Source organism: Chrysemys picta, unplaced genomic scaffold (genome assembly GCF_011386835.1).
Source record: "Chrysemys picta bellii isolate R12L10 unplaced genomic scaffold, ASM1138683v2 scaf18, whole genome shotgun sequence".
Taxonomy (NCBI): domain Eukaryota; kingdom Metazoa; phylum Chordata; order Testudines; family Emydidae; genus Chrysemys; species Chrysemys picta.
In genome coordinates, this window is record NW_027052725.1 from 166,353 (window position 1) to 191,121 (window position 24,769).

Here is a 24,769-nt window from a genome sequence, read left to right on the forward strand (position 1 = left end):
TTCCAGAAGACTGGAAAAGGGCAAATATAGTGCCCATCTATAAAAAGGGAAATAAAAACAACCCAGGAAACTACAGACCCCAGTGAGTTTAACTTCTGTGCCAGGGAAGATAATGGAGCAAGTAATTAAGGAAATCATCTGCAAACACTTGGAAGGTGGTAAGGTGATAGGGAACAGCCAGCATGGATTTGTGAAGAACAAATCATGTCAAACCAATCTGATAGCTTTCTTTGATAGGATAACGAGCCTTGTGGATAAGGGTGAGGCTGTGGATGTGGTATACCTAGACTTTAGTAAGGCATTTGATACGGTCTCGCATGATATTCTTATTGATAAACTAGGCAAATACAATTTAGATGGGGCTACTATAAGGTGGGTGCATAACTGGCTGGATAACCGTACTCAGAGAGTTGTTATTAATAGTTCCCAATCCTGCTGGAAAGCCATAACGAGTGGGGTATCGCAGGGGTCTGTTTTGGGACCGGCGCTGTTCAATATCTTCATCAACGACTTAGATATTGGCATAGAAAGTACGCTTATTAAGTTTGCGGATGATACCAAACTGGGAGGGATTGCAACTGCTTTGGAGGACAGGGTGACAGATAATTCAAAATGATCTGGACAAATTGGAGAAATGGTCTGAGTTAAACAGGATGAAGTTTAACAAAGACAAATGCAAAGTGCTCCACTTAGGAAGGAACAATCAGTTTCACACATACAGAATGGGAAGAGACTGTCTAGGAAGGAGTACGGCAGAAAGGGATCTAGGGGTTATAGTGGACCACAAGCTAAATATGAGTCAACAGTGTGATGCTGTTGCAAAAAAAGCAAACCTGATTCTGGGATGTATTAACAGGTGTGTTGTGAGCAAGACACGAGAAGTCATTCTTCCGCTCTACTCTGCTCTGGTTAGGCCTCAGCTGGAGTATTGTGTCCAGTTCTGGGCACCGCATTTTAAAAAAGATGTGGAGAAATTGGAAAGGGTCCAGAGAAGAGCAACAAGAATGATTAAAGGTCTTGAGAACATGACCTATGAAGGAAGGCTGAAAGAATTGGCTTTGTTTAGTTTGGAAAAGAGAAGACTGAGAGGAGACATGATAGCAGTTTTCAGGTATTTAAAAGTGTGTCATAAGGAGGTGGGAGAAAACTTGTTCACCTTAGCCTCTAAGGATAGAACCAGAAGCAAAGGGTTTAAACTGCAGCAAGGGAGGTCTAGGTTGGACATTAGGAAAAAGTTCCTAACTGTCAGGGTGGTTAAACACTGGAATAAATTGCCGAGGGAGGTTGTGGAATCTCCATCTCTTGAGATATTTAAGAGTAGGTTAGATAAATGTCTATCAGGGATGGTCTAGATGGTATTTGGTCCTGCCATGCGGGCAGGGGACTGGACTCGATGACCTCTCGAGGTCCCTTCCAGTCCTAGAATCTATGAATGTATGAAAAAAACACTGTTCTCCACCCCCACCCAGGTTGGCCAGGGAGGCGGCTCTAGCAGGGGGGGCAGGAGGGATTCTGGCAGCAGTGAAGTGGGTTGAGGGGAAGTTGAGATCTTGCCCCAAGTCATCCCAGACACTAATGCTAAGCCACAGGATGGCAGCATCTAGTGTCAGTGGAGTCCAAACACTATTTCAACCCCACAGTTTTTGAGGAACAGGAGAAAGGAGAAAAGAAATAAGAGATGAAGAGAAAGGAAGGAGGGATGGAGGAAAAGGTAAAACAAAAAGGACAAATCCTAATGTCCCCAGTGATTCTACGGCACAAAATCCAAGGGATGAAATAAAATTCTGCCATCTTAAACTACTGTTTTCCATGCCTAGAATTCAGCTGGCACCAGGTGGATCAGACTGAACAGGTTACAAACCTCTCCGAGGCACTTACTTTCTCAACAGGGACGTCTGTTTTCTAGTAAAATCAGTAAAAGGAAAGGAAACAACTCGAAAGAGGTTCCTCCTCGCATTCACATATGTGAACCCTAATACTCTCTCAGTCCTCAAAGAGAGACCTCGAGAAGGAGACTTCCTGAAGCAAAGCCACAGGGGTCTCTGAGGTTTCCCTGGCCCTGGGCCCCTGTCCTGCCTGGCTGATATCAGCATCTCTCTCTGAGGTCACCACCTCCCTAACACATTTGACCAATAAGCTGACATCCTGCAAAAGGCCTTTGTGATGTCACTGCCACACCCAACCAAACCCTGAAGTGCTAATGTCCTGCTGCTGGCCTGACACTTTGAAGTTTTGAGGTTGTCATAACTATAAAGGGAAGGGTAACAGCTGTCCTGTGTACAGTACTATAAAATCCTCCTGGCCAGAGACTCCAAAATCCTTTTCCCTGTAAAGGGTTAAGAAGCTCAGGTAACCTGGCTGGCATCTGACCTAAAGGACCAATAAGGGGACAAGATACTTTCAAATCTTGGGGAGGGGAAGGCTTTTGTTTGTGTTCTTTGTTTGTGTGGGTGTTCGCCCTCGGGACTGAGAGGGACCAGACATCAATCCAGGTTCTCCACATCTTTCTAAACAAGTCTCTCCTATTTCAAACAAGGCGTGTTAGTTTTCCTTTGTTTTCTCAACTTGTAAATGTACCTTTTCCTAGAGTGTTTATCTTTGTTTGCTGTACTTTGAACCTAAGACTAGAGGGGAGTCCTCTGAGCTCTTTAAGTTTGATTACCCTGTAAGGTTAATTTCCATACTGATTTTACAGAGATGATTTTTACCTTTTTCTTTAATTAAAAGCCTTATTTTTAAGAACCTGATTGATTTTTCCTTGTTTTAAGATCCAAGGAGTTTGGATCTTGATTCACCAGGAGTTGGTGGGAGGAAGGAGGGGAATGGTTAATTTCTCCTTCTTTTAGATCCAAGGGGGTTGGATCTGTATTCACCAGAAGTTGGTGGGAGGAAGGAGGGGGGACGGTTTATTTCTCCTTGTTTTAAGATCCAAGGGGTTTGGATCTGTATTCACCAGGGAATTGCTGAAAGGTTTCTCAAGGCTACCCAGGGGAGGAAATTAGCCTTGGGATGGTGGTTAAGCTTACAAGTTTTAATGCAGGCCCCTACATTTGTACCCTAAACTTCAAAGTGGGGATACAGCCTTGACACAGGTACTCTCTGTGGATCACCCCACTCAATGCGTCTTCATTCTAGGAAGCAAGCCGGCTAGACAGTAAAACATCACAGGCTGCTCCCAATACTACACTCAGTGTTTCCAAAATTTGTAGACTTTATGGCCACAAGAGACCTTTAGAGCATCTCATCTAAGCCCCTGCATATCATAGGCCTCCTGTACAGTACAATAGTTACTTTTTGGGCGCACACATTCCAGAAAGGCATCTAGTCTTCATTCAATGACATCAAGAGATGGGGAATCCACCACTTTCCCTTTTAGTGAGTGCCAGGGGGCTCCATTTCCCCTTCCACTAGCTCGCCATTTACAGGGAGACAGAGCAGTACTTGCAGCAGGGAGCGGGAGTTGCTGAAGGCCTCAGAGGCGCAGCCCCTGCAGTGTCTCAGGCACCTGGCGCAAGTGGCGAATGATGCGGGTGCATCACTTTGGCCGTGACGTCCTCCTCCTGCAAGGGAACGAGAACCTGTCAGAGACTCAAACGCCCCGAGGAATCAGGGGGAATTAAGGGCACCTGGAACCAGCAGTATTTAAACTGACTACCTGCCCACCACTGAGGGATGAATTCACCTCCTGAACCCCAGAATGGAGTCTTCTTGTCCTTTCTAGTAACCTCCAGTGCCAACCCACCACCTTGTAGGGTGAGCTCCTGCTACCTCCCCCTCAGTACCCTTGACAGCTGTTCTACCTCCAAACCAAACCTCAAGTTATCAGAACCCTCTTCTGCACCCCCAACCAGGTTGGGCATCGAGGCGGCTCTAGCGGGGGGGCAGGAGGGATTCTGCCAGAAGTGAAGTGGGTTGAGGGGAGGTTGAGATCTTGCCCCAAGTCATCCCAGACACTAATGCTAAGCCACAGGATGGCAGCATCTAGTGTCAGTGGAGTCCAAACACTATTTCAACCCCACAGTTTTCGAGGAACAGGAGAAAGGACAAAAGAAGTAAGAGATGAAGAGAAAGGAAGGAGGGATGGAGGAAAAGGTAAAACAAAAAGGACAAACCCTAATGTCCCCAGTGATTCTACGGCACAAAATCCAAGGGATGGAATAAAATTCTGCCATCTTAAACTACTGTTTTCCATGCCTAGAATTCAGCTGGCACCACGTGGATCAGACTGAGCAGCTGCCAAAACCTCTTGGAGGCTCTTACCTTCTAAACAGGGACGTCTGTTTTCTAGTAAAATCAGTAAAAGGAAAGGAGAAAACTCGAAAGAGGCTCCTGCACGCACTCACGTACATGAACCCTAATACTCTCTCAGTCCTCAAAGAAAGACCCCGAGAAGGAGACTTGCTGAAGCAAAGCCACAGGGTCTCTGAGGTTTCCCTGGCCCTGTGCTCCTGTCCTGCCAGGCTGATGTCAGCATCTCTCTCTGAGGTCACCACCTCCCTAACACATTTGACCAATAAGCTGACATCCTGCAAAAGGCCTTTGTGATGTCACTGCCACACCCAACCAAACCCTGAAGTGCTAATGTCCTGCTGCTGGCCTGACACCTTGAAGGTTTGAGGTTGTCATAACTATAAAGGGAAGGGTAACAGCTGTCCTGTGTACAGTACTATAAAATCCTCCTGGCCAGAGACTCCAAAATCCTTTTCCCTGTAAAGGGTTAAGAAGCTCAGGTAACCTGGCTGGCATCTGACCTAAAGGACCAATAAGGGGACAAGATACTTTCAAATCTTGGGGAGGGGAAGGCTTTTGTTTGTGTTCTTTGTTTGTGTGGGTGTTCGCCCTCGGGACTGAGAGGGACCCATCAATCCAGGTTCTCCACATCTTTCTAAACAAGTCTCTCCTATTTCAAACAAGGCGTGTTAGTTTTCCTTTGTTTTCTCAACTTGTAAATGTACCTTTTACTAGAGTGTTTATCTTTGTTTGCTGTACTTTGAACCTAAGACTAGAGGGGAGTCCTCTGAGCTCTTTAAGTTTGATTACCCTGTAAGGTTAATTTCCATACTGATTTTACAGAGATGATTTTTACCTTTTTCTTTAATTAAAAGCCTTATTTTTAAGAACCTGATTGATTTTTCCTTGTTTTAAGATCCAAGGAGTTTGGATCTTGATTCACCAGGAGTTGGTGGGAGGAAGGAGGGGAATGGTTAATTTCTCCTTCTTTTAGATCCAAGGGGGTTGGATCTGTATTCACCAGAAGTTGGTGGGAGGAAGGAGGGGGGACGGTTTATTTCTCCTTGTTTTAAGATCCAAGGGGTTTGGATCTGTATTCACCAGGGAATTGCTGAAAGGTTTCTCAAGGCTACCCAGGGGAGGAAATTAGCCTTGGGATGGTGGTTAAGCTTACAAGTTTTCATGCAGGCCCCTACATTTGTACCCTAAACTTCAAAGTGGGGATACAGCCTTGACACAGGTACTCTCTGTGGATCACCCCACTCAATGCGTCTTCATTCTAGGAAGCAAGCCGGCTAGACAGTAAAACATCACAGGCTGCTCCCAATACTACACTCAGTGTTTCCAAAATTTGTAGACTTTATGGCCACAAGAGACCTTTAGAGCATCTCATCTAAGCCCCTGCATATCATAGGCCTCCTGTATAGTACAATCGTTACTTTTTGGGCGCACACATTCCAGAAAGGCATCTAGTCTTCATTCAATGACATCAAGAGATGGAGAATCCACCACTTTCCCTTTTAGTGAGTGCCAGGGGGCTCCATTTCCCCTTCCACTAGCTCGCCATTTACAGGGAGACAGAGCAGTACCTGCAGCAGGGAGCGGGAGTTGCTGAAGGCCTCAGAGGCGCAGCCCCTGCAGTGTCTCAGGCACCTGGCGCAAGTGGCGGATGATGCGGGTGCATCACTTTTGCCGTGACGTCCTCCTGCTGCAAGGGAACGAGAACCTGTCAGAGACTCAAACGCCCCGAGGAATCAGGGGGAATTAAGGACACCGGGAACCAGCAGTATTTCCACTCAGCACCTGCCCACCACTGAGGGATGAATTCACCTCCTGAACCCCAGAATGGAGTCTTCTTGTCCTTTCTAGTAACCTCCAGTGCCAAATCCCCTCCTTGAAGGGTGAGCTGCTGCTACCTCCCTCTCAGTGCCCTTGACAGATGTTCCACCACCAAACCACAGCTCAAGTTATCAGAACCCTCTTCTCCACCCCCACCCAGGTTGGCCAGGGAGGTGGCTCTAGCAGGGGTGGCAGGAGGGATTCTGCCAGCAGTGAAGTGGGTTCCGGGGAGGTTGAGATCTTGCCCCAAGTCATCCCAGACACCAATGATAATCCACACGATGGCAGCATCTAGTGTCAGTGGAGTCCAAGCACTATTTCAACCACACAGGTTTGGATGAACTCCCCACAAAGGGAGGTGAAGAGCACCCCCAGCAACACACAAACACACACACACACACAAACCACTCCCGGTGGTGGGAGGGGAACAGGAGAAAGGACAAAAGAAGTAAGAGATGAAGAGAAAGGAAGGAGGGAGGGAGGAAAAGGTAAAATGAAAAGGACAAACACTAATGTCCCCAGTGATTCTACGGGACAAAATCACAGGGAGGGAATAAAATTCTGCCAGCTTGAACTAGTGTTTTCCATGCTTAGAATTCAGCTGGCACCAGGTGGATCAGACTGAACAGGATACAAACCTCTCCGAGGCACTTACTTTCCTCAAAGAGAGACCTCAAGGAGGAGACTTGCTGAAGCAAAGCCAGAGGGGTCTCTGAGCTTTCCCTGGCCCTCATGTCAGCATCTCTCTCTGATGTCAGCATCTCTCTCTGAGGTCACCACCTCCCTAACACATTTGACCAATAAGCTGACGTCCTGCAAAAGGCCTTTGTGATGTCACTGCCACACCCAACCAAACCCTGAAGTGCTAATGTCCTCCTGCTGGCCTGACACTTTGAAGGTTTGAGCTACTCTGTGTGAATCACCCCACTCAATGGGTCTTCATTCTAGGAAGCAAGCCGGCTAGACAATAAAACATCAGAGGCTGCTCCCAATGCTACACTCCGTGTTTCCAAAATTACTACACTTTATGGCCAGAAGAGACCTTTAGAGCATCTAATCTAAGCCCCTGCATATCATGGGCTTCCTGTATAGTACAATAGTTACTTTTTGGGTACAAACATTCCAGAAAGGTATCTAGTCTAAATTAAATGACATTAAGAGATGGAGAATCCATCACTTTCCCTTTTAGTGAGTGCCAGGGGGTTCCATTTCCCCTTCCACTAGCTCCCCATTTACAGTGAGCCAGAGCAGTACCTGCAGCAGGGAGCGGGAGTTCCTGAAGGCCTCAGAGGCGCAGCCCCTGCAGTGTCTCAGGCACGTGGCGTAAGTGCAGGATGATGCGGAGCTGGTGCATCATTTTGGCCGTGACGTCCTCCTGCTGCAAGGGAACGAGAACCTGTCAGAGACTCAAACGCCCCGAGGAATCAGGGGGAATTAAGGGAACCTGGAACCAGCAGCATTTCCACCCAGCACCTGCCCATCAATGAGAGATGAATTCACCTCCTGAACCCCAAAATGGAGTCTTCTTCTCCTTTCTAGAAACCTCCAGAGCCAACCCCCCTCCTTGTAGGGTGAGCTCCTGCTACCTCCTGCTCAGTGCCCTTCACAGATATTCCACCTCCAAACCACAGCTCAAGTCATCAGAACCCTCTTCTCCACCCCGACACAGGTTGGGCTGGGAGGCGGCTCTAAGAGGCTGTGCAGGAGGGATTCTGACAGCAGTGAAGTAGGTTGCAGGGAGGTTGAGATCTTGACCCAAGTCATCCCAGGCACTAATGCTAAGTCACACAATGGCAGCATCTACTGTCAGTGGGGTCCAAGCACTATTTCAACCCCACAGTTTTGGATCAACTCCCCACAAGGGGAGGAGAAGAGAACCATCAGCACCACACACACACACACACACACACACACACACCACTCCTGGTAGTGTGAGGGGAACAAGAGAAAGGACAAAAGAAGTAAGAGATGAAGAGAAAGGAAGGAGGGATGGAGGAAAAGGGAAAAGGAAAAGGACAAACCCTAATGTCCCCATGTCGGACATCAGGAATGGTAACATACATAAGCCAGTATGTGAACACTTCAATCTCCCTGGTCATTCTATTACAGATTTAAAAGTCACTATCATTGAACAAAAAAAACTTCAGAAACAGACTTCAAAGAGAAACAGCAGAACTAAAATTCATTTGCAAATTCAACACCATTAATCTGGGCTTGAATAGGGACTGGGAGTGGCTGGCTCACTACAGAAGCAGCTTTTCCTCTCCTGGAATTGACACCTCCTCATCTATTATTGGGAGTGGACTACATCCACCCTGATTTTTGAATTGGCCCTGTCAACACTGGTTCTCCACTTGTGAAGTAACTCCCTGCTCTCCATGTGTCAGTATATAATGCCTGCATCTGTAACTTTCACTCTATGCATCCGAAGAAGTGAGGTTTTTACTCACGAAAGCTTATGCCCAAATAAATCTGTTAGTCTTTAAGGTGCCACCAGACTCCTTGTTGTTTTTGTAGATACAGACTAACATGGCTACCCCCTGATACTTGACACCATGCAAGGCACTAAATTTAGCCGTATGGAGTGGAAATCCATCAACCTCAACAAAAAACTTGCACAGATACAGACAGACATCATCTTCCTCTCCAAATGCAAACAGATGGACATCATACCAAAAGGACTGAAGGTAAAAAATCCATTGCAATCAACATACTACACTGAGTATGGTGAGAGATTGTGCCACACACTCTCTCAAAGAAACTGAGGAACCACCTGATCAGCATCCTGTACAGCAGACAGGAGAAGATCAAGAATGAGCTCTCAGAACTGGAGACTCTCATACAATACCAGCCTTCTACACAAACTTCCACGTGGCTGGACTTTACAAAAATGAGACAAGCCATTTACAATGCACACTTCACTTCTCTACAGAGGAAAAAGGACTGTAAGTTATCTAAACTAATACCTGCCACTAGGGGCTATAACAATGGTACCCTCAACTCATCTAACAACATTGTCAATCTTTCCAACCACACGCTTAGCCCAGCAGAAGAGTCTGTCCTATCTCGGGGACTCTCTTTCTGTCCCACCGTCCCCACGAACATGATACAGTTCTGCGGTGATCTGGAAGCCTACTTTCCTCGTCTCCGACTCAAGGAATATTTTCAACGCACCACTGAACAGTGCACTGACCCACAGGAACCCTCCTACCAACACTACAAAAAGAAGAATTCTGCGTGGACTCCTCCTGACGGTCGAAATGACAGACTGGACCTCTACATAGAGTGTTTCCGCAGACGTGCACAGGCTGAAATTGTGGACAAACAACATCACTTGTCCCATAACCTCAGCCGTACAGAACGCAATGCCATCCACAGCCTCAGAAACAACTCTGACATTATCATCAAAGGGGCTGACAAAGGAGGTGCTGTAGTCATAATGAACAGGTCAGATTATGAACAGGAGGCTGCCAGGCAACTCTCCAAGACCACATTCTACAGGCCACTATCCTCTGATCCCACTGAGGAATACCAAAAGAAACTACACCATCTGCTCAAGAAACTCCCAGCTATAGTACGGGAACAAATCTACATGGACACACCCCCAGAACCCCGACCAGGGGTATTCTATCTGCTACCCAAGATCCATAAACCCGGAAACCCTGGACGCCCCATCATCTCAGGCATTGGCACTCTGACGGCAGGATTATCTGGCTATTTGGCCTCTCTCCTCAGGCCCTATGCTACCAGCACTCCCAGCTATCTTCGAGACACCACCAACTTCCTGAGGAAACTACAATGCATTGATGTTCTTCCTGGAAACACCATCCTGGCCACCATGCATGTAGAAGCACTTTATACCAATATTCTACATGAGGATGGACTACAAGCTGTCAGGAACAGTATCCCTGATGAGGCCACAGCAAGCCTGGTGGCTGAGCTTTGTGACTTTGTCCTCACCCACAACCACTTCAGATTTGGGGACAACTTATACCTTCAAGTCAGTGGCACTGCTATGGGTACTCGCATGGCCCCACAGTATGCCAACATTTTTATGGCTGACTTAGAACAACGCTTCCTCAGCTCTCGTCCCCTAGTGCCCCTCCTCTACTTGCCCTACATTGACGACATCTTCATCATATGGACCCACGGAAAGGAGGCCCTTGAAGAATTCCACCTGGACTTCAACAATTTCCACCCCACCATCAACCTCAGCCTGGACCAGTCCACACAAGAGATCCACTTCCTGGACACTACAGTACAAATAAGTGATGGTCACATAAACACCACCCTATACCGGAAACCTACTGACCGCTAAACATACCTACATGCCTCCGGCTTCCATCCAAGACACATCACACGATCCATTGTCTACAGCCAAGCCCTAAGATACAACCGAATTTGCTCCAACCCCTCAGACAGAGACAAACACCTACAAGATCTTTATCAAGCATTCGTAAAACTACAATACCCACCTGGGGAAGTGAGGAAACAGATTGACAGAGCAAGACGGGTACCCAGAAATCACCTACTACAGGACAGGCCCAACAAGGACAATAACAGAACACCACTGGCCATCACATACAGCCCCCAGCTAAAACCTCTCCAGCGCATTATCCACGATCTACAACCTATCCTGGAAAATGATCCCTTACTCTCACAGACCTTGGGAGGCAGGCCAGTCCTCGCTTACAGACAACCCCCCAACCTGAAGCAAATACTCACCAGCAACTACACACCACACCACAGAAACACCAACCCAGGAACCTATCCCCGTAGCAAACCTCGTTGCCTACTCTGTCCCCATATCTACTCTGGCAACAGCATCAGAGGACCCAACCACATCAGCCACACCATCAGGGACTCATTCACCTGCACATCCACTAATGTCATATATGCCATCATGTGCCAGCAATGCCCCTCTCCCATGTACATTGGCCAAATCGGACAGTCCCTCCGCAAAAGAATAAATGGACACAAATCGGACATCAGGAGTGGTAACATACATAAGCCAGTAAGTGAACACTTCAATCTCCCTGGTCATTCTATTACAGATTTAAAAGTCACTATCATTGAACAAAAAAACTTCAGAAACAGACTTCAAAGAGAAACAGCAGAACTAAAATTCATTTGCAAATTCAACACCATTAATCTGGGCTTGAATAGGGACTGGGAGTGGCTGGCTCACTACAGAAGCAGCTTTTCCTCTCCTGGAATTGACACCTCCTCATCTATTATTTGGAGTGGACTACATCCACCCTGATTTTTGAATTGGCCCTGTCAACACTGGTTCTCCACTTGTGAAGTAACTCCCTGCTCTCCATGTGTCAGTATATAATGCCTGCATCTGTAACTTTCACTCTATGCATCCGAAGAAGTGAGGTTTTTACTCACGAAAGCTTATGCCCAAATAAATCTGTTAGTCTTTAAGGTGCCACCAGACTCCTTGTTGTTTTCCTAATATCCCCAGTGATTCTACGGGACAAAATCCCAGGGAGGGAATAAAATTCTGCCACCTTAAACTAGTGTTTTCCATGCCTAGAATTCAGATGGCACCAGGTGGATCAGACTGAACAGGTTACAAACCTCTCCGAGGCACTTACTTTCTCAACAGGGACTTCTGTTTTCTAGTAAAATGGGTAAAAGGAAAGGAGAAAACTCGAAAGAGGCTCCTGCTCACACTCACATATGTGAACCCTAATACTCTCTCAGTCCTCAAAGAGAGCTCGAGAAGGAGACTTGCTGAAGCAAAGCCACAGGGGTCTCTGAGGTTTCCCTGGCCCTGCGCCCCTGTTTTGCCTGGCTGATGTGAGCATCTCTCTCTGAGGTCACCACCTCCCTAACAACTTTGACCAATAGGCTGAGGTCCTGAAAAGGCCTTTGTGATGTCACTGCCACACCCACCCATCCCCTGAAGTGCTAATATCCTGCTGCTGGCCTGACACTTTGGAGGTTTGAGCTACTCTCTGTGGATCACCCCACTCAATGCGTCTTCATTCTAGGAAGCAAGCCGGTTAGACAGTAAAACATTAGAGGCTGCTCCCAATGCTACACTCAGTGTTTCCAAAATTAATACACTTTATGGCCAGAAGAGACCTTTAGAGCATCTCATCTAACCCCCTGCATATCATAGGCTTCCTGTATAGGACAATAGTTACTTTTTGGGCACAAACATTCCAGAAAGGCATCTAGTTTCATTCAATGACTTCAAGAGATGGAGAATCCACCACTTTCCCTTTCACTGAGTGCCAGGGGGCTCCATTTCCCCTTCCACTAGCTCCCCATTTACAGTGAGCCAGAGCAGTACCTGCAACAGAGAGCGGGAGTTGCTGAAGGCCTCAGAGGCACAACCCCTGCAGTGTCTCAGGCACCTGGCGCAAGTGATGGATGATGCGGAGCTGGTGCCTCACTTTGGCCGTGACGCCCTCCTGCTGCAAGGGAATGAGAACCTGTCAGACTCAAACGCCCCGAGGAATCAGGGGGAATTAAGGGCACCTGGAACCAGCAGTATTTCCACTCAGCACCTGCCCAACACTGAGGGATGAATTCACCTCCTGAATCCCAGAATGGAGTCTTCTTGTCCTTTCTAGTAACCTCCAGTGCCAATCCCCCTCCTTCTAGGGTGAGCTCCTGCTACCTCCCCCTCAGTGTCCTTGACAGCTGTTCCACCTCCAAACCACAGCTTAAGTCATCAGAAACCTCTTCTAGACCCCCACCAAGGTTGGGCTGGGAGGCGGGTCTAGCAGTCGGGGAAGGAGGGATTCTGGCAGCAGTGAAGTGGGTTGCGGGGAGGTTGAGATCTTGCCCAAGTCATCCAAGACACTAACGCTAAGCCACAGGATGGCAGCATCTAGTGTCTGTGGAGTCCAAGCACTATTTCAACCCCACAATTTGGATGAACGTCCCACAAGAGGAGGTGAAGATCATCCCCAGCAACACACACACACACACACACACACACACACACACACACACACACACACACACACACACACACACACACACACACACACACACACACACACACACACACACACACACACACCACTCCTGGTGGTGGGAGGGGAACAGGAGAAAGGACAAAAGAAGTAAGAGATGAAGAGAAAGGAAGGAGGGATGGTGGAAAAGGTAAAACGAAAAGGACAAACCCTAATGTCCCCAGTGATTCCACGGGACAAAATCCCGTGTGGACTACAAAATTCTGTCACCTTGAACTAGTGTTTTCCATGCCTAGAATTCAACGGGCACCAGGTGGATCAGACTGAGCAGGTTCAAAAACCTCTTGGAGGCTCTTACCTTCTAAACAGGGACGTCTGTTTTCTAGTAAAATCAGTAAAAGGGAAGGAGAAAACTCGAAAGAGGCTCCTGCTCTCACTCACATACGTGAACCCTAATACTCTCTCAGTCCTCAAAGAGAGACCTCGAGAAGGAGACTTGCTAAAGCAAAGCCACAGGGGTCTCTGAGGTTTCCCTGGCCCTGCGCCCCTGACTGATGTCAGCATCTCTCTCTGAGGTCACCACCTCCCTAACACCTTTGACCAATACGCTGAGATACTGCATGTAGCGGGGCGGCCTGGCTCCCAGGCGCCCCAGGAAGTGAAGGCCACCGCGGCCTGTCCCCACCCCCCAGAAGTCAAGGGGCGGGACAGGAAGTATAAAGGCCAAGCCACAGCGCTCAGTAGCTGGCCGGCAGCGAGAGAGGACAGACGCTGGTGCCCGAGCTCCCGCGGACCTGAGCCTGCCGAGAGCCCGGTATCCTGAGGAACGGTCTGAGCTTCCCCCCGCCAAGGGCCCAGAGGGTGTGACAGACCTACCTGCTGCTCGGGGCCCGGAGGAGCCCATGATCTGCGACCCAGCAGACGGTACTCAGGAGGAACAGGTACCCGTGGAGGAGGAGATGGGAAGTGGCCCGGGGATAGCAGACCCCGAACCCATGTCAGTGTGTTGCGGTCAGGATCCCCACTGACTGCGCGGCAGACGGACTGCTGCGGATAGGGCCCGGGGCTGGAACACAGTGGAGTGGGTGGGCCTGTGTTCCCCACTGCCACCCCGTGCTGGGTGGCAGTCTCTCCTCCTCCTTGTCCAAGGGGCCTGGGCCTCTGACTGACGATTGGTTTGCTGCCCCGCCCTGACCTAGGGCCTGGGCTAACCCAAACTGACCCAGCTCCTGCTACAAGGCCTGGGCCGCTGACTGACTACTGGTTTGTTCCCCGCCCTGACCCAGGGCCGGAGCTGTTGATTGTGTGCTCAGTCCCTGCATAAGGGCCTGAGCTCTGAACTGTTGATTGTGTGCTCAGTCCCTGCACAAAGGCCTGAGCGCCGAACTGCTAATTGTGTGCTCAGCCCCTACCCAAAGGTCTGGGCCCTAGACTGTTATTCGCTTTGTAGCGGGGCGGCCTGGCTCCCAGGTACCCCAGGAAGGGACGAGCCCCACCCCGGAACTACTACACTGCAAAAGGCCTTTGTGATGTCACTGCCACACCCACCCATCCCCTGAAGTGATAATGTCCTGCTGCTGGCCTGACACTTTGAAGGTTTCAGCTACTCTCTGTGGATCACCCCACTCGATGCGTCTTCATTCTAGGAAGCAAGCCGGCTAGACAGTAAAGCATCAGAGGCTGCTCCCAATGCTACACTCAGTGTTTCCAAAATTACTACACTTTATGGCCAGAAGAGACCTTTAGAACATCTCATCTAACCCCCTGCATATCATAGGCTTCCTGTATAGTACAATAGGTACTTTTTGGGCACACACATTCCAGAAAGGCATCTAGTCTTCATGAAATGACATCAAGAGATGGAGAATCCACCACTTTCCCTTTTACTGAGTGCCAGGGGGCTCCATTTCCCCTTCCACTAGCACCCCATTTACAGTGAGCCAGAGCAGTACCTGCAGCAGGGAGCGGGAGTTGCTGATGGCCTCAGAGGCACAGCCCCTGCAGCGTCTAAGGCACCTGGCACAAGTGCCGGATGATGCGGAGCTGGTGCATCACTCTGGCCATGACGTCCTCCTGCTGCAAGGGAACGAGAACCTGTCAAAGACTCAAACCCCCCGAGGAATCGGGGGAATTAAGGGCACCTGGAACCAGCAGTATTTAAACTGACTACCTGCCCACCACTGAGGGATGAATTCACCTCCTGAACCCCAGAATGGAGTCTTCTTGTCCTTTCTAGTAACCTCCAGTGCCAACCCACCACCTTGTAGGGTGAGCTCCTGCTACCTCCCCCTCAGTACCCTTGACAGCTGTTCTACCTCCAAACCACAGCTCAAGTTATCAGAACCCTCTTCTCCACCCCCACCCAGGTTGGGCAGGGAGGCGGCTCTAGCAGGGGGGGCAGGAGGGATTCTGCCAGCAGTGAAGTGGGTTGCGGGGAGGTTGAGATCTTGCCCCAATCATCCCAGACACTAATGCTAAGCCACAGGATGGCAGCATCTAGTGTCATTGGAGTTCAAGCACTATTTCAACCCCACAGTTTTGGATCAACTTCCCACAAGGGGAGGTGAAGAGCACCCCCAGCAACACACACACACACACACACACACACACACCACTCCTGGTGGTGGCAGGTGAACAGGAGAAAGGACAAAAGAAGTAAGAGATGAAGAGAAAGGAAGGAGGGATGGAGGAAAAGGTAAAACGAAAATGACAAACACTAATGTCCCCTGTGATTCTACGGGACAAAATCCCACAGAGGGAATAAAATTCTGCCACCTTAAACTAGTGTTTTCCATGCCTAGAATTCAGCTGGCACCAGATGGATCAGACTGAGCAGGTTCCAAAACCTCTTGGAGGCTCTTACCTTCTAAATAGGGACGTCTGTTTTCTAGTAAAATCCGTCAAAGGAAAGGAGAAAACTCCAAAGAGGCTCCTGCTCGCACTCACACATGTGAACACTAATACTCTCTCAGTCCTCAAAGAGAGACCTCGAGAAGGAGACTTGCTGAAGCAATAACAGACACTTGGTGGGATAACTCACATGACTGGAGTACTGTCATGGATGGATATAAACTGTTCAGGAAGGACAGGCAGGGCAGAAAAGGTGGGGGAGTTGCATTGTATGTAAGAGAGGAGTATGAGTGCTCAGAGGTCCGGTATGAAACTGTAGAAAAACCTGAGAGTCTCTGGATAAAGTTGAGAAGTGTGAGCAACAAGGGGGATGTCACGGTTGGAGTCTGGTATAGACCACCAGACCAGGGGGATGAGGTGGACGAGGCTTTCTTCTGGCAACTAGCAGAAGTTGCTAGATCGCAGGCCCTGGTTCTCATGGGAGACTTTAATCACCCTGATATCTGCTAGGAGAGCAATACAGCGGTGCACAGACAATCCAGGAAGTTTTTGGAAAGTGTAGGGCACAATTTCCTGGTGCAAGTGCTGGAGGAACCAACTAGGGGCAGAGCTTTTCTCGACCTGCTGCTCACAAACAGGGAAGAATTAGTAGGGGAAGCAAAAGTGGATGGGAACCTGGGAGGCAGTGACCATGAGATGGTCGAGTTCAGGATCCTGACACAAGGAAGAAAGGAGAGCAGCAGAATACGGACCCTGGACTTCAGAAAAGCAGACTTTGACTCCCTCAGGGAACAGATGGGCAGGATCCCCTGGGAGAATAACATGAAGGGCAAAGGGGTCCAGGAGAGCTGGCTGTATTTTAAAGAATCCTTATTGCGGTTGCAGGAACAAACCATCCCGATGTGTAGAAAGAATAGTAAATATGGCAGGCGACCAGCTTGGCTAAACAGTGAAATCCTTGCTGATCTTAAACGCAAAAAAGAAGCTTACAAGAAGTGGAAGATTGGAGAAATGACCAGGGAGGAGTATAAAAATATTGCTCAGGCATGCAGGAGTGAAATCAGGAAGGCCAAATCACACTTGGAGTTGCAGCTAGCAAGAGATGTTAAGAGTAACAAGAAGGGTTTCTTCAGGTATGTTAGCAACAAGAAGAAAGTCAAGGAAAGTGTGGGCCCCTTACTGAATGAGGGAGGCAACCTAGTGACTGAGGATGTGGAAAAAGCTAATGTACTCAATGCTTTTTTTGCCTCTGTCTTCACGAACAAGGTCAGCTCCCAGACTGCTGCACTGGGCAGCACAATATGGGGAGAAGGTGACCAGCCCTCTGTGGAGAAAGAAGTGGTTCGGGACTATTTAGAAAAACTGGACGTGCACAACTCCATGGGGCTGGATGCGCTGCATCCGAAGGTGCTAAAGGACTTGGCGGATGAGATTGCACAGCCATTAGCCATTATTTTTGAAAACTCATGGCGATCGAGGGAGGTCCCGGATGACTGGAAAAAGGCTAATGTAGTGCCCATCTTTAAAAAAGGGAAGGAGGAGGATCCGGGGAACTACAGGCCAGTCAGCCTCACCTCAGTCCCTGGAAAAATCATGGAGCAGGTCCTCAAGGAATCAATGATGAAACACTTAGAGGAGAGGAAAGTGATCAGGAACAGTCAGCATGGATTCACCAAGGGGAAGTCGTGCCTGACTAACCTAATTGCCTTCTATGATGAGATAACTGGCTCTGTGGATGAGGGGAAAGCAGTGGATGTGTTATTCCTTGACTTTAGCAAAGCTTTTGATACGCTCTCCCACAGTATTCTTGCCACCAAGTTAAAGAAGTATGGGATGGATGAATGGACTGTAAGGTGGATAGAAAGCTGGCTGGATCGTCGGGCTCAACGGGTAGTGATCAATGGCTCCATGTCTAGTTGGCAGCCGGTTTCAAGCGGAGTAGTGCCCCAAGGGTCGGTCCTGGGGCCGGTTTTGTTTAATATCTTTATTAATGATCTGGAGGATGGTGTGGACTGCACTCTCAGCAAGTTTGCAGATGACACTAAACTAGGAGGCGTGGTAGATACGCTCGAGGGTAGGGATCGGATACAGAGGGACCTAGACAAATTAGAGGATTGGGCCAAAAAAAACCTGATGAAGTTCAACAAGGACAAGTGCAGAGTCCTGCACTTAGGACGGAAGAATCCCATGCACTGCTACAGACTAGGGACCGAATGGCTAGGTAGCAGTTCTGCAGAAAAGGACCTAGGGGTCACAGTGGACGAGAAGCTGGATATGAGTCAACAGTGTGCTCTTGTTGCCAAGAAGGCTAACGGCATTTTGGGCTGTATAAGTAGGGGCATTGCCAGCAGATCGAGGAACGTGATCGTTCCCCTTTATTCGACATTGGTGAGGCCTCATCTGGAATACTGTGTCCAGTTTTGGGCCTGTGGAAGCAGAGAAAGAGCTGACAGGAAGGGGATGCAATGCATGACAGTTTGTTAGCAAGAGTTAGGCTAACAGTAACCCTAATAACGCGAGATTTGTAGAAGCGAGGAATGTGTGAGGCGGGTGAGAAAGAACTGTGTAAGAAGTCATTATGACCTGGTATAGATAAGGTGTAGAAGACCTTGTGTAGATAAGGTATAGAAAATATTGTATGTTGGCAAGAGTCAAAACAAGTGAAGAAATGAGATATCAAGATGGCCTATGTAGAAACAAAACGCAGCTGTCCCTCGTTATTTCTGTAATGAAAGGTATAAATGCTTGCTGTAATTAGTTACCTGGGAGAGACCTGCTTAGCTCTCTCCCTCTGGGCAATTGTGAGAGTTAATAAAGCATCTGACTTGCTGTACCTAAACAAATAGTGAGAACTCTGTTTTTCTCCGACAGGCCCCACACTACAAGAAGGATGTGGAAAAATTGGAAAGAGTCCAGTGGAGAGCAACAAAAATGATTAGGGGTCTGGAGCACATGACTTATGAGGAGAGGCTGAGGGAACTGGGATTGTTTAGTCTCCAGAAGAGAAGAATGAGGGGGGATTTGATAGCAGCCTTCAACTACGTGAAGGGGGGTTCCAAAGAGGATGGAGCTCGGTTGTTCTCAGTGGTGGCAGATGACAGAACAAGGAGCAATGGTCTCAAGTTGCAGTGGGGGAGGTCCAGGTTGGATATTAGGAAACACTATTTCACTAGGAGGGTGGTGAAGCACTGGAATGCGTTAACTAGGGAGGTGGTGGAGTCTCCTTCCTTGGAGGTTTTTAAGGCCCGGCTTGACAAAGCCCTGGCTGGGATGATTTAGTTGGGAATTGGTCCTGCTTTGAGGACGGGGTTGGAGTAGATGACCTCTTGAGGTCCCTTCCAACCCTGATATTCTATGATTCTATGATTCTATGAAAGTCACAGGGGTCTCTGAGGTTTCCCTGGCCCTAAGCCCCTGTCCTGCCTGGCTGATGTCAGCATCTCTCTCTGAGGTTACCACCTCCCTAACACCTTTGACCAATAGGCTGAGGTCCTGAAAAGGCCTTTGTGATGTCACTGCCACACCCACCCATCCCCGGAAGTGCTAATGTCCTGCTGCTGGCCTGACACTTTGAAGGTTTGAGCTACTCTGTGTGGATCACCCCACTCAATGCGTCTTCATTCTAGGAAGCAAGCCGGCTAGACAGTAAAACATCAGAGGCTGCTCCCAATACTACACTCAGTGTTTCCAAAATTTGTAGACTTTATGGCCACAAGAGACATTTAGAGCATCTCATCTAAGCCCCTGCATATCATAGGCCTCCTGTATAGTACAATAGTTACTTTTTGGGCACACACATTCCAGAAAGGCATCTAGTCTTCATTCAATGACATCAAGAGATGGAGAATCCACCACTTTCCCTTTTAGTGAGTACCAGGGGGCTCCATTTCCCCTTCCACTAGTTCCCCATTTACAGTGAGCCAGAGCAGTACCTGCAGCAGGGAGCGGGAGTTGCTGATGGCCTCAGAGGCACAGCCCCTGCAGTGTATCAGGAATCTGGCGCAAGTGCCGGATGATGCGGAGCTGGTGCATCACTTTTGGCCGTGACGTCCTCCTGCTGCAAGGGAACGAGAACCTGTCAGAGACTCAAACGCCCCGAGGAATCTGGAGGAATTAAGGGCACCTGGAACCAGCAGTATTTCCACCCAGCACCTGCCGACCACTGAGGGATAAATTCACCTCCTGAACCCCAGAATGGAGTCTTCTTGTCCTTTCTAGTAACCTCCAGTGCCAACCCCCCTCCTTGAAGGATGAGCTCCTGCTATCTCCCCCTCAGTGCCCTTGACAGCTGTTCCACCTCCAAACCACAGCTCAAGTTATTAGTACCTTTGGACACAGACTGGCTAACCTAGTGAGGAGGGCTTTAAACTAGGTTGGACGGGGACAGGTGAGCAAAGCCCACAGGTAAGTGGGGAACATGGAGACCGGGGAGATGGGTCAAAAACGAGAGGGAGTGTGGGCTATATTGTCAGAGGGAAAGGAGGGTCGGGACAAAACTGGGAGGAAAGATCAAAGCAGTATCTTAGATGCCTATATACAAATGCGAGAAGTATGGGGAATAAGCAGGAAGAACTGGAAGTGCTAATAAATAAATACAACTATGACATTGTTGGCATCACTGAAACTTGGTGGGATAATACACATGATTGGAATGTTGGTGTGGATGGGTACAGCTTGCTCAGGAAGGATAGACAGGGGAAAAAGGGAGGAGGTGTTGCCTTGTATATTAAAAATGTACACACTTGGACTGAGGTAGAGATGGACATAGGAGACGGAAGTGTTGAGAGTCTCTGGGTTAGGCTAAAAGGGGTAAAAAACAAGGGAGATGTCATGCTAGGAGTCTACTACAGGCCACCTAACCAGGTGGAAGAGGTGGATGAGGCTTTTTTTAAGCAACTAACAAAATCATCCAAAGCCCAAGATTTGGTGGTGATGGGGGACTTCAACTATCCGGCTATATGTTGGGAAAATAACACAGCGGGGCACAGACTATCCAACAAATTCCTGGACTGCATTGGAGACAACTTTTTATTTCAGAAGGTTGAAAAAGCTACTGGGGGGAAGCTGTTCTAGACTTGATTTTAACAAATAGGGAGGAACTCGTTGAGAATTTGAAAGTAGAAGGCAGCCTGCATGAAAGTGATCATGAAATCATAGAGTTTGCAATTCTAAGGAAGGGTAGAAGGGAGAACAGCAAAATAGAGACAATGGATTTCAGGAAGGCAGATTTTGGTAAGCTTAGAGAGCTGATAGGTAAGGTCCCATGGGAATCAAGACTGAGGGGAAAAACAACTGAGGAGAGTTGGCAGTTTTTCAAAGGGACACTATTAAGGGCCCAAAAGCAAGCTATTCCGCTGGTTAGGAAAGATAGAAAATGTGGCAAAAGACCACCTTGGCTTAACCATGAGATCTTGCATGATCTAAAAAATAAAAAGGAGTCATATCAAAAATGGAAACTGGGACAGATTACAAAGGATGAATATAGGCAAACAACACAGGAATGCAGGGGCAAGATTAGAAAGGCAAAGGCACAAAATGAGCTCAAACTAGCTACGGGAATAAAGGGAAACAAGAAGACTTTTTATCAATACATTAGAAGCAAGAGGAAGACCAAAGACAGGGTAGGCCCACTGATTAGTGAAGAGGGAGAAACAGTAACAGGAAACTTGGAAATGGCGGAGATGCTTAATGACTTCTTTGTTTCGGTCTTCACCGAGAAGTCTGAAGGAATGCCTAACATAGTGAATGCTAATGGGAAGGGGGTAGGTTTAGCAGATAAAATAAAAAAAGAACAAGTTAAAAATCACTTAGAAAAGTTAGATGCCTGCAAGTCACCCGGGCCTGATGAAATGCATCCTAGAATACTCAAGGAGCTAATAGAGGAGGTATCTGAGCCTCTAGCTATTATCTTTGGAAAATCATGGGAGACGGGAGAGATTCCAGAAGACTGGAAAAGGGCAAATATAGTGCCCATCTATAAAAAGGGAAATAAAAACAACCCAGGAAACTACAGACCCCAGTGAGTTTAACTTCTGTGCCAGGGAAGATAATGGAGCAAGTAATTAAGGAAATCATCTGCAAACACTTGGAAGGTGGTAAGGTGATAGGGAACAGCCAGCATGGATTTGTGAAGAACAAATCATGTCAAACCAATCTGATAGCTTTCTTTGATAGGATAACGAGCCTTGTGGATAAGGGTGAGGCTGTGGATGTGGTATACCTAGACTTTAGTAAGGCATTTGATACGGTCTCGCATGATATTCTTATTGATAAACTAGGCAAATACAATTTAGATGGGGCTACTATAAGGTGGGTGCATAACTGGCTGGATAACCGTACTCAGAGAGTTGTTATTAATAGTTCCCAATCCTGCTGGAAAGCCATAACGAGTGGGGTATCGCAGGGGTCTGTTTTGGGACCGGCGCTGTTCAATATCTTCATCAACGACTTAGATATTGGCATAGAAAGTACGCTTATTAAGTTTGTGGATGATACCAAACTGGGAGGGATTGCAACTGCTTTGGAGGACAGGGTCATAATTCAAAATGATCTGGACAAATTGGAGAAATGGTCTGAGTTAAACAGGATGAAGTTTAACAAAGACAAATGCAAAGTGCTCCACTTAGGAAGGAACAATCAGTTTCACACATACAGAATGGGAAGAGACTGTCTAGGAAGGAGTACGGCAGAAAGGGATCTAGGGGTTATAGTGGACCACAAGCTAAATATGAGTCAACAGTGTGATGCTGTTGCAAAAAAAGCAAACCTGATTCTGGGATGTATTAACAGGTCTGTTGTGAGCAAGACACGAGAAGTCATTCTTCCGCTCTACTCTGCTCTGGTTAGGCCTCAGCTGGAGTATTGTGTCCAGTTCTGGGCACCGCATTTTAAAAAAGATGTGGAGAAATTGGAAAGGGTCCAGAGAAGAGCAACAAGAATGATTAAAGGTCTTGAGAACATGACCTATGAAGGAAGGCTGAAAGAATTGGCTTTGTTTAGTTTGGAAAAGAGAAGACTGAGAGGAGACATGATAGCAGTTTTCAGGTATTTAAAAGGGTGTCATAAGGAGGAGGGAGAAAACTTGTTCACCTTAGCCTCTAAGGATAGAACCAGAAGCAATGGGTTTAAAGTGCAGCAAGGGAGGTCTAGGTTGGACATTAGGAAAAAGTTCCTAACTGTCAGGGTGGTTAAACACTGGAATAAATTGCCGAGGGAGGTTGTGGAATCTCCATCTCTTGAGATATTTAAGAGGAGGTTAGATAAATGTCTATCAGGGATGGTATTTGGTCTCATAGACTCATAGACTTTAAGGTCAGAAGGGACCATTATGATCATCTGGTCTGACCCCCTGCATGCTGCAGGCCACAAGACCCTTCCCTGGACTGTGCCGTTGAAGTCCCCAATCCTGTGTTTTAGTGACTTCAATCGGCAGGGACCCTCCTGCTAGTGATCCCTGCCCCATGCTGCGGAGGAAGGCGAAAAACCTCCAGAGGCTCAGCCAATCTACCCTGGAGGAAAATTCCTTCCCGACCCCAAATATGGCGATCAGTAATACCCCGAGCATGTAGGCAAGAGTCTCTAGCCTGACCCTTGTTTGCCATTATGCTATTTACGTACCATTGCTTGGTTTTCCTCGGCTACTATGTTTTACCATTAAACCATTCCCTCCATAAACTTATCCAACTTAATCTTAAAACCAGACAGGTCCGTTGCCCCCACCGTTTCCCTCGGAAGGCCGTTCCAATATTTCACCCCTCTGACGGTCAGAAACCTTCGTCTGATTTCAAGCCTGAACTTCCCCACGGCCAGTTTATATCCATTGGTTCTCGTGTCCACATTAGTACCCTAAGCTGAAATAATTCCTCTCCCTCCCTTGTATTTATCCCTCTGATATATTTAAAGATAGCAATCATATCCCCCCTCAGCCTTCGTTTTGTCAGACTAAACAACCCGAGCTCCTCTAATCTCTTTTCATACGACAGGTTTTCCATTCCTCTGATCATCCTAGTCGCCCTTCTCTGCACCCGTTCCAATTTGAGTTCATCTTTTTTAAACATGGGAGACCAGAACTACACACAGTACTCCAAATGAGGTCTCACCAGCGCCGTATACAACGGAAGCAGGACCTCCTTATCCCTACTAGATATACCTCGCCTAATACATCCCAAGACCGCATTGGCTTTTTTCACAGCCACGTCACATTGTCGACTCATAGTCATCCTGCGGTCTACAAGGACCCCTAGGTCCTTCTCCTCTTCCGTTACTTCTAACCAATGCGTCCCCATCTTGTAACTAAAATTGTTATTAGTCATCCCCAAGTGCATCACCTTACACTTTTCACTATTAAATTTCATCTTATTTCTGACACTCCAATTCACAAGCTCATTCAAGTCTCCCTGCAGAATATCCCTATCCTCCTCCGAATTTGCAACTCCTCCCACCTTCGTATCATCCGCAAACTTTATCAGCCCACTCTTGCAATCGGTTCCGAGGTCAGTTATAAATAGATTAAATAAAATGGGTCCCAAAACCGAACCTTGAGGCACTCCACTAGTAACCTCCCTCCAACCCGACAGTTCACCCTTTAATACGACCCGCTGCATTCTCCCCATTAACCAATTCTTTATCCACCTCTGGATTTTCATATCGATCCCCATGTTTTCCAGTTTAACCAATAATTCCTCATGGGGTACAGTATCAAACGCTTTACTGAAATCCAGGTATATTAGATCTACCGCATTTCCCTTATCTAATAAGTCCGTTACATGGTCCTGCCATGCGGGCGGGGGACTGGACTCGATGACCTCTCGAGGTCCCTTCCAGTCCTAGAATCTATGAACGTATGAAAAAAACACTGTTCTCCACCCCCACCCAGGTTGGCCAGGGAGGCGGCTCTAGCAGGGGGGGCAGGA

General features: G+C 47.9%; 1 long non-coding RNA gene across 2 annotated transcripts in view; it reads right to left on the reverse strand.

The window, feature by feature from the left end:
- LOC135977718 (uncharacterized) overlaps nt 1-15,083 on the reverse strand; it is an 85,769-nt gene extending 70,686 nt beyond the window's left edge. For both annotated transcript variants that reach the window (XR_010595138.1, XR_010595137.1), the window contains exons 1-4: nt 14,960-15,083; nt 12,377-12,500; nt 7,324-7,447; nt 5,820-5,938 (exon numbers count right to left, since the gene is read on the reverse strand). This is a non-coding gene — a long non-coding RNA (uncharacterized LOC135977718). The remainder of the gene's footprint in view (nt 1-5,819; nt 5,939-7,323; nt 7,448-12,376; nt 12,501-14,959) is intronic.
- Nucleotides 15,084-24,769: the final 9,686 nt, after the last annotated feature.